The sequence below is a fragment of the Gorilla gorilla genome, chromosome 11, assembly GCF_029281585.2.
Source record: "Gorilla gorilla gorilla isolate KB3781 chromosome 11, NHGRI_mGorGor1-v2.1_pri, whole genome shotgun sequence".
In the NCBI taxonomy this organism is placed as follows: Eukaryota; Metazoa; Chordata; class Mammalia; order Primates; family Hominidae; genus Gorilla; species Gorilla gorilla.
The window spans coordinates 20180766-20191361 of NC_073235.2; positions in this window are offsets into that span (position 1 = coordinate 20180766).

A 10596-nucleotide genomic window follows, 5' to 3' on the forward strand; every position below is an offset into this window, starting at 1 on the left:
TTCTGCTGATTAGTGAAATTCTAGCTCTTTGACAATCCCAGGACCCTAAATTGATATATCATCCAGCAGCATTAAAATGTTGGTTTTGCATGATTAAAAGTGTGGGTGCACAATTTCACTGGGAGGAATGAGAGTCGTGAGCCATTTAAAGTAAATCAAGACTAAACAAGGAAAATGAGAAAAATGGCCTGTGCAATTGCCCGGTTAGTCATCTCAGTATCCCAGCCGAAGGGGAGATTAGAACTAAGGTCTGAGCTGGGGATATTTCCAAGGGGTGGATGCTAGTTTTAGGGCAGATTCTCTGGCATACTCTGATTAAGCCACTAATTTGGGTCAGAAGGAGGGAAACAGAGCTAGTAATGCATTTCTGAGTCCATCTCAAGAGAGTAATTGATCAATGTCTGCTTCATTTCTTTTTCACTTTATGTATTTGTTTTCCAAAAAAAAAGGGAATTATTTTCAAATCATTTTGAATATTACAGATTTTATCTGGGTATCCTAACCAAGAATTCCAGATAGAATCTAGTATATACAGTGAAAGTTAAAACACTGAATAACTGTAAGCCAGAGAACAAACTCATCCCAGAAAAGATTTTACAGTATTCCCAGAGAATAGGAGACGCTAATAGAGTTATATATGTTTTAAGAGGTAGATACAATCACGTGTGCACAATATAAAACAGAAGGTTTTTAATGATTGAAAAAGGAGGGGAAAAAACGCTATTTGGTAGTAGCTTGGTGAACTTTGGCTGAACTTCTCTGTTTGGCAGGCTCTGGTGCGGACAGTCTAGGATGAGGCATTAGGGCTCGCATCTGAGAAGTTGACATCAAGCAGACAGCAAGACATGATATCTTATTTTCCTGAGCCATGCTGACACAAATTGAACTCCCCTTATTATTTTCTTATGCCTGTAAAGTTGCACTTGGAATTTAAGCATTTTGTGTGCAGATGTTGAGGGCCGGGTTGGTTTAATTTAAATAATTTGCAGATTGTTTAGTAGCACTCCAAAGACGGCAGTGTTCTTCATCTGAGTTCAATTTTATGAGCTTTGGTTTCTGATCTTCTGCAAGGTAAAACTGAAGCTTTAAAAAACCCCAGTGCTCTAAAGACCCTGCTGCTGCTGCTGTTGCTGCTGCTGCTGGCTTTGTCAATGGAAGAAAATGAAGACCCAGCAATGTTGTCTCTAATTTGCTCAACTTTTTACTTTTCCCTGGTTCTTTACTTTGGAAAAAACAAAGTGCCTTAGGAAGAATTGGATGGGGGCTGGGAGGATGCACTGAGATGGTAAAGCATCAAAATCAAAAATCAGAAATAATGAGGACTGACTTGTTATAAAATACTTGTTCCCGTCTCTCTGACTATAGAATCACTTGGTTTCCAATTTTTTCCGGGCCATAGCAATTATGCATTTGCACTGTTTATGCAGCCCCTTCTCCATCAGACATTTCTTTCACTGATGTTTACTTACCCACTTTTTCTAAAGATTATACGTGACCTCCCTGGAGCCCAGGCATAGATGCATGATTGTATTCCCATTTATATACGAGTCGATTGCCTTCATTCTCCAGCGTAGGATTTGTTTGCCCAGCTAGGCCCCACATACTAAACAAAATGAGGGAATGCTTCTTGGAAGAAAGTAAGATGTCAGTGTATATTACAACCCCCCTGGGGTAAATGGAGAGCATTCATAAAGACTAAAGAAATGTGCTTTATAATGAAATGTACCTCATATAATTTATGACCCAATACTCAGAGATGAGTTTTTCTCTTTGGGAATGTATGTCTGTATGTGAGAGAGAAGACAGTGTGTGATTATATAAAATTCTTAACAATAATCTGGGGAAAATATGTTCTTTCTAGTTTGGGCAATGACCAAAAGTGATTTGCAATGACCTCTATGAGTTCCCAAAGAGGATGTGAAGTTCTCCCCATCGCCCACTGCGGTCATACTGCTGGGTGTGGTCATGGCTTTGACCTTAGACACAGAGAAATTTCTCTCCCACACAAAGGGGAGGGGAGAGTGGGATATGCAGAAAGAGGTGAATGGTATGTTGGTGTGGGGCTGGGGAGTGTTGGTACATGTGTTAGAGGAGAGAGATCCATTCTTCCCTTCCAGCTACAGTTGTCTCTGAGCTCTGGTCCCTAAACCAGCCCTCAGCTGTGACGGACTAAATTGCAAGAGAAAAAGACCCACAATTGGAGGTGAAAGTAGTGAGTTGTCAGCACAGAGTCTCTATTTCTCCCTTGTGATGGACAAGTAAGAGTGGCTCTGACCAAATTCTTTTTTTCTCTAGAAAACACCAATAAAACATGTTTTTGCATTAACTACCATATTGAAAATTCTCACAGAGGCCTCAATTTTGACCTTTTGAATAAGAATTGAGGTAACTTTCCTACAAATGCAGCTAATGTGGCAGGAATTACAGTTTATCATAAGGTTTTAGAGTGGGAAGTGATCATAGAAATAATCTAGGCTGAGCCCCTCATCGTTCAGATAAGAAACTGACATGTGAGGAAGCAACATGACTCAGCCAAGGTCACATGGCTTGTTAGTAGAAGAGTAAAGCCCAGAGGCCAGGGTTTCTGATACCCTGCCCAGTCCTCCTTCCTTTCCTGCTTCACCCAAGACGACCATTGCGAAAAAGGAGGGACAGAGGTCTCCATGCTGTACCAGGAAAGAAAGTCCAGAGATTGCTAACCCAGCTTGACAAGTGAATTGATCTGTAAGTCCTCTTTCTTGCCACATCCAACCCAGAAAAACTCAAACAAAGCCCCACCTGGCCAGAACACTGAGGTAAGGTGAAGGACTCACACACCTGGGGGCATCACTAGGGCACAGCTCCAGCTCTTCTCTCCCACTAAGTCACCTTAAGTCTTAGCCTGGGTTCTCCAGAAAGGTAAGCCTAGGGGAAGGCTTGCCGGCTATTACTTTACCAAGACTGCAACTCAAGGGATCAGGAGTGGAGGAATATGGAGACAAAATTAGGAAAGTAGACACAGTCCATATGTAGGTGTATCACTAAGATGAAGGGGCCGATTGATGCTTTGCTCTGTCCATGGGACTGCGACCCCTAGAAGTCACATAGACTGGTCTCCAGACTATCTCTAATGTGGGAAGCGAGGACAAATGTATCCACTGGACCTCACCTTCCTTAGATGGAAAACTTGCTTCTGCACTCTGGTTTGTGTGTGTGTGGTCATGAGCACAGAGCATGAGCACTGATGTTGTTCCCAAGAAAATATCAATAGGGAAGACTGGCACTGCACGCAAGAGGTGAGAACCACCTGTCAGGGACCAGACGCTACTGACCCTTACAAGGCTGGACCAAGAAGAAGGTGAGGCCCAGAGGCTCAGAAGGGATGCAAAAGAGGTGTGTGACATACCCTGGGAAGTGAATTCTGCCCTTTAACATGCCCTTTCACTATAAATGTAGATGAAGACATAGACAAAGACATGGATGTAGACAGGTGAAAAGGAAATAATTCCCCAGAGAGAAAGTTTATAAAAGAACACAATTCAACCCTCTCTGTGTGTTCATCAGTCCTATATGTTCAGTTAATACCACATAAATGCTAGTTGAATAAAAGAATAAGTGCCAACTTGTAGATTAGATGACTCCATAATGAAAAGTAAGCCAAAGCAAATTAAGTCACAAACACAATATGCTATATAAATGGTTTTGTTGCAAAGGACATCAACAGACACTTTTCAAAAGAAGACACGTGGCCAAGAATCACATGAAAAAAAGCTCAACATCACTGATCATTAGACAATTGCAAATCAAAACCACAATGAGATACCATCTCATAGCAGTCAGAATAGCTATTATTAAAAAGTCAAAAAAAAAAAACCTGATTCTGGCAAGGTTGTGGAGAAAAAGGAACACTTATACACTGTTGCTAGGAGTGTAAATTAGTTCAACCACTGTGGAAGACAGTGTGGCGATTCCTCAAAAACCTAAAGACAGAAATACCATTCAACCCAGCAATCCCATTACCCAAAGGAATATAAATCATTCTATTATAAAGACACGTGCACATATACGTTCACTGCAGCACTATTCACAATAGCACAGACATGGAATCAACTTAAATGCAGATCAATGATAGACTGGATAAAGAAAATGTGGTACACATACACCATGGAATACTATGCAGCCATAAAAGAAAATCAGATCATATCCTTTGCAAGGACATGGATGGAGGTGGAGGCTATTATTCTTAGCAAACTAATGCAGGAACAGAAAACCAAATACCACATGTTCTCACTTATAAGCGGGAGCTGAATTATGAGAATACATGGACACATATAGGGGAACAACACACACGGGGGCCTATCAGAGGGTGGAGGTTGGAAGGAGGGAGAGGATCAGGAAAAATAGCTAATGGGTAATAGGCTCAATACCTGGGAGATGAAACAATCTGTACAACACACTCCCGTGGCACAAGTTTACCCATGTAACAAACCTGCACATGTACCCCTGAACTTAAAATAAGTTAAAAAAAAAAGTGATTTTGTCTTGCTCCATCCTTTACTTTTACTTTTTTAAAAAAATAGCTTGGATGGCCGATTTTTAAAAAACCTTTCAATTACATCCATGATGGCCAATGTTTTGACATCATATAAATCCCCTCATCCCTTGTCAAGTGCTAAAGTTCAAAGTGATTGATACAACTGATGTCACCAACATCCCGCAAAGAAAAAGAAATCATTAAACAACTTTTATCCCAATACCAGAAACTCCCCCAGCAGAATCTCTCCAGCTTATCCTTCAGCCTTCAAAGTACCTCTACTTTGACCTTAGTAAGAGAATCCTGAGTTTGATTTGCTTTACTGGTGAGGATTCTGTAAGCAATTATGTATGAGAGAAAAGTACTCCAGCTCAAAAATACTTGAAATCCACAACGCCAGCTGATTGCTAGATTGCTATTGTCTCACCCTCTCTAATAACCTAAGAATTCAATAAGATAGTTATCAGGAAGGGGAAACCAAGACAATTACATGATCTCCAAAGGATGTATCCATGGGGGCATGACTACTTTAGAAAAATTTCTGTTGGTTCGGGGATGGCAGAGCCATATGGCTATTTGGAACAGATTGCTAACTTCCAGGACTATGATCAAGGGGGATCACTGTGTTCTCCCCAACATCTTTCTTGGGTGCTTCAATTAGAGACAGAAACCCAGAGTGTCAGAGCTGAGATGGCCTTTTAAAGATGCCATGTCATTTAACTTTGTGGTATGAACTGAATTGTGTCCTCTCCAGAGATATATTGGAGTCCTCACTCCCATTATCTCAGAATGTGACCTCACTTACAAACAGGGTCTTTACAGAGGTAATCATGTTAAAATGAAGTTAATGGGGGGAGCTACAGCCCACATGACTAGTGTCCTTACAAAAGGGATTTGGACACAGAGACATGCATGCTGGGAGAAAGCCATGTGATGATGAAGGCAGCATGAGGCAACATATTTACAAGCCAAGGAACACCAAGCCATCAGCAGCTAGGCAAGAGGCATGGAACAGATTCTCCACCACAGCCCACAGAAGGAATCAGCCCTACTGTCACCCTAATCTCAGACTTGTAGCCTCCAGAACTGTGAGACAATGCATTTCTTTTATTCTAAGCCACTCAGTTTTTAGCACTCTGTTATAGCAACCCTGGGAAACAAATATACTGCCCCTATCTATTGTGCTGTGGAAGTAAATGCAGGTAACTGAGGCTGAGAGATTAGAAGTGGCAGGCCCAAGGTCACAAACCAAGTTATAGCAGAACAATCAGGAGTCCCTCCTCACCCATGAAGCCGGATATCCATGAGGCTGACCCAAGGGAGCCATTACTGTGTTTTCCAGTATAAAACACTCATGCTGCAATATGGGTAAACAGAAGTCCATAGGAGAAGATCTTTCCTCCTATATTCCCTTCAGAGGAAAGAGAATTAACCCCACGTCCTCTCAACAGGGCAGAGCTAGCACATCTTAAAAGCAGCACCCTTAGGCCTCCCCCTCATATTCTCTCCAGCACCCTCCTCACATTATTGATGACTAATCAATCGATCAGCAAACACACAGCTGCTTTGATGGTTCATGTTCCATTCCGTGGCCCACTAAAAGAATGGCTGACTTTTTTGACTCTTTAAAATGAACAGAGTGATCTGTGCTGAAGACAGCTAGAAACACCAAAATGGGGGGGTGGTGGGGAATAACAGGGGAGGTGTGGATTGAAAGTGGAAGAAAACTAAGACAGCTAGTGGGCATTTCCTGGCATGCTCCATGGTGGGTAGAGGGACTCGACTGTTGCAGCCTGGAAACTCAAATTGAGTCCAGCACTAGATTTATAAAATGGAAATGTCTGGCTGGCCCTCAGCAATGTCCCTTAGTTAACAGATAGCTCTGGGTGCCTTGCCAAGCCCTTGCTGACCACTCTATCAGGAGATCCCAAAATGAGTTGAAGTGTCTCCCTATCTGGGGAGTAAAGGAAGGAAAAACTACAATTTACATTGTCGAATAACTTCCAACCCAATGGGAAGATTCACTCTCCATCCTCAAGGAAGGCTCAGTTTGATGTAGTGGAGAGAGTGTGGCTTTTGCCAGCAATCAGACTTTGGTAGGAATTCCAGGCCCAGCATTTAAAAGTCTGGCTTAGCTACCTTCATGGTAAATGGAGAGGTGCACCACCAAGACCCCACTTCACGGAAGGATTTGGGGGGTCATGCCTTTCCTGGGATAACCACATCTGGTGACTGGTCTAGGTATGGATACAAAGACCTAGTCATTTCGGCCTGACTTAAGACATCCTGACGGGCAAGCACTATGCAGTTTGGCCAGTGCTTCATTGGACCGACGTTGCAATTGCCTCCTCCTTGTTTCTTCTCTCTTCCTTTTTCAGGTGTTGATCTCTAACAAACATCTGCACCCCAAACTCCAGCACCTTGCTTTTGGAGAACCTATGCCAACCCCACGAAGCGCCATTTGTAAAGACAGAGCAGCAGTGGCTTTTCTGCAGGGATATTAGTGGGAATAAAATGATCACAGATATGGAGCTTCCTACACTGTGGCTGGCACAGTGGCATGCTTGTGAAAGTTCATGTCCCTTCTTTTCTTTCTTTTGAGACTGGCGCTGACTCTGTCACCCAGGCTGGAGAGCAGTGCTGTCCTCATAGCTCACTGCAACCTTGAACTCCTGAGCTCAAGTGATCCTCTTGCCTCAGCCTCCCAAGTAACTGGGACCACAGGTGCATACAACCATGCTCAGCTAATTTTTAATTTTTTTAAAAAAAGAGACAGAGTCTTACTATGTTGCCCAGGTTGGTCTTAAACTCCTGGGATCAAGCAATCCTCCTACCTCAGCCTCCCAAAGTGCTGTGAATATAGGTGTGAGCTACTGCACCCAGTCTCCTTTCTTTTTTCCCCTCTGAAAAGCCCTGATGTTGTTGGGCATAAACATGTTGACCCTTAGGCTTCTCCGCCCCACTGGTGTCCCCTGGACAGCAATGGGGCAGGCAGGTGGTGGCACTGTGGAGTAGGCTTGATGCTGCCATCACCTCTGCTGGGAGATGAGAAGTGGGTTGTTCAAAGAAAAGAAAGACAAGACAGACTCATGTGTTCACAATGCAGGAACACAAAAGCCTCTGCCACATAGGCTGCAAAGAAACCTGTTGCAAACTCTGTCTTCTGAGTTCAGCACAGCAGCTGCTTATTTTTCCAAATAATTGATGAAATTCAGCACAATTAAAATGCAGTCTCTTAAAGGTGTGATCAGAATCTCTCTCCAAATTTGACTTAAGACTCAAGATGCTTTCTCTATCAAATGATTTGCTGGAGGATTTGGGAACCAGTCTGGTGGGCTGCCTTTCCTGGGAATGCCCCTATTAAAACTGGGTCCGAGATGGGGAAAAGGAGTCAACCAACAAGATGAATCCAGGATAGAAATTCCCACCACACAGTACAGTAGTTCTCTGGGTGACATCCAGCCTAGTTTAATAAAGAAACCAGTTTCCATCTGATAGTTATTAAAGCAAGGGAATTAAAAGAATTATTGGTCGTATTGTACTCCCACATGTCCTCAGAACCAGTACAAAGATGAGAAGTTGAATGAATGTCAGCATCCATGCCTTGGAATCTCAGAGATGGAGCCAAAGCTCCGCTGGCTGGAGAAGCCACAGCACCCCTCTCTCCTACCCAGTGGATCCTCTGAGAAAGATTAGTCTCAGACCTCAGCTGAGATGAGGTTGCCAGTAATGCAAGGATGTTAAGTCTGGAGAAAATGTGCTCATGCCCATTTCCAAGGCTTGAGAATTATGTTTTGAACTGGAACCCAGCCTTAATGAAGTTCCACCAAAGGACAGAGGCCTTAACAGAAGGCCGGATAGAAGAGTAAATCCTTGAAGTCCTTGGAAAATAAGGTTAAGTGGTTCATTATATTAGGAGGCACTCAGTGAAGAAGGATTGTCAGAAGAGCAAAGTGGAACAGAGAGAAGCTAGGTTAGGTAGCTGGAAGATAAAGAAAGTTGGGAGGGAGTTAACTTTGGTAACAAGAAAAAAATTTCCAACCAGTAACCCAGAATTGGAAATCTTGCCTGGGAAGGGTAAAGGCTCAGTCATCAAATTTGGCCTCATCAGGCACAAGGAGCAAAGCTGTTTTGGGGGTGGGGTTGGAAAATGAGCGGTGAGGAAGAGGTTCACTAGCAGAGCAAGCCTTCCTTACTGCTGAAGGAGGAGATGCTCCAGTGGAGAAAAAAATTCAGCAGGAACTCAGCCATGAGACCCCTGTCAACATAAAGAGGATCATCTGAGACCACAGGACCTGAAACAAGGCCCCTCACAGGCATCCACCATCCTTTAGGGAGAATAGTCTGCAAGGAGAGATGCAAAACATGGGCAACGTGGAGTGGGAATGAAGTGAGGAGGAAAGAGGTGGGGAAGAGAACAGGCAGGGCTCTACAAATAACCCAGGAAACCACAAAATCAGTATGTAAACAGATGTATGCAGTGGTTTCCTCACATCTCCCAAGAAATACCAATGTCAGGGCAGCCGCAGCAGCCCCTGGACCCCACACTCTTATCCAAGGTAAAGGGCTGGAAGGTGGCAGAACTGGTTCCTACCCCAGTCCTGACTCTCCTGTGGACTTTCCAGGACAAGGGAAAGGGTCCCAGAACAGAATGGGACCCTATGGTAAAACAGTCTCCCCACCACCAAGACAGCAGTATGATGGAAAACTGTTTTCGTCCTGGTGTCCAACCCTAGTACAGAATGGTGTGTAGAGAAGTTTCCTCTCCCCACTGGGAGAAGAGATAGGGAGGGGAATTTGCTGAAACAACTGGCTCATGAAACCAGAGTTCTAAAGGAAATTCCAGCTGTCAAGGAGCCCCTGAGTGAATGGCAGAAAAGGATCCAAGCATCTTTGTTTTGCTTGCATGGCTTGCCCAGGGCTGCCCAGTGACCTAGGTCCCTAGAAGGATGGGTTTGGCAGGGGGTGTAAATATCCAAGTCAGGGGAAGCAATTAGGCAAACGACAGCTCCAGGTACCGGTTCTGACGGAAGATAGCTGCACCGAGAAACCAGCTGAACAAAGATGCTCCCCAAGGAAGCCAAGGAGACTGGGCATCAGGGAGGCAACGCTGGGGTGACCCTGAGAGCCCCCCTCATGGAGGCGGGGAGACATCACTCACTGTCAGGGTGTTTCCAGGGGGCAGAAGCGCAGACCTGCGGGCTGTGCCAGCCCATAATTACCCACTCCCACTCCTGCACTTTTAAACTCCTGTGGTAGGTGTTCATCAGTAACTCATTTCCTGACTTTTCAAAATTAATATGTGCTTGTTAGCGCTGCCCTAAGTCAATGCATCATGTTAATTACACTTGGCAAATGAGAAATCGTGTGTTTGGGAATGCAAGTTGGTGCAGGGAGCTGGTTATGACTGATGAGTGTCGGAAATGTTTCGAGGAGGCAGCTGTGGGGCAACTGTGGGGCTACTGTGGAGCATCTTCTGGACCCAGAGTCCAAGGGCTTGGCAGTGAGCATCTCGCTGCCACTCATCTCCCTGGAAAGGCTCTGTGTGCACTCACCCGCTCCGAGGCTCGGGTGGCCATCTGTAGCATGAAGACCCCTGTCCTCACCTTCCAGGGCCATCCTGAGATGGCAAGCTAGGCACTCAAAACATGTAAGCATACAAGGTATCTTTGTTTTGCCCCCGGATCCATACCACACCATCCTTCCACCCTGTTCTATGCTCTAGAAGCCTGACCTGCAGCAAGGGCTTCCCCTGCCCATGACTCTCAGCTGTGTTGGCCAAAGGTGAACAGATGGCCAAGTGTGAGCAGGTGATGGGAGGCAGGGAAGACAGTAAGGCTGAGATATCCATTTCCCTGAGACTCCCTCCCTGTGGGGTCCCACAGATTAACTGCACCCAACAGAGGAGATCACCACTCCTGCTGGGCCTTTCCACACAGACCCCTCTGTTTCTACCTCCTGGTGATGGTGACTTCCCTTTGTGACTTCTCTATTCCCTGCCCACACCTTTGAAATAGTCTTCTTATTCACCTCTCCCTAGATAATCCCACCTTCAGGGTACCGCTTCCCACCACCCTGCCAGG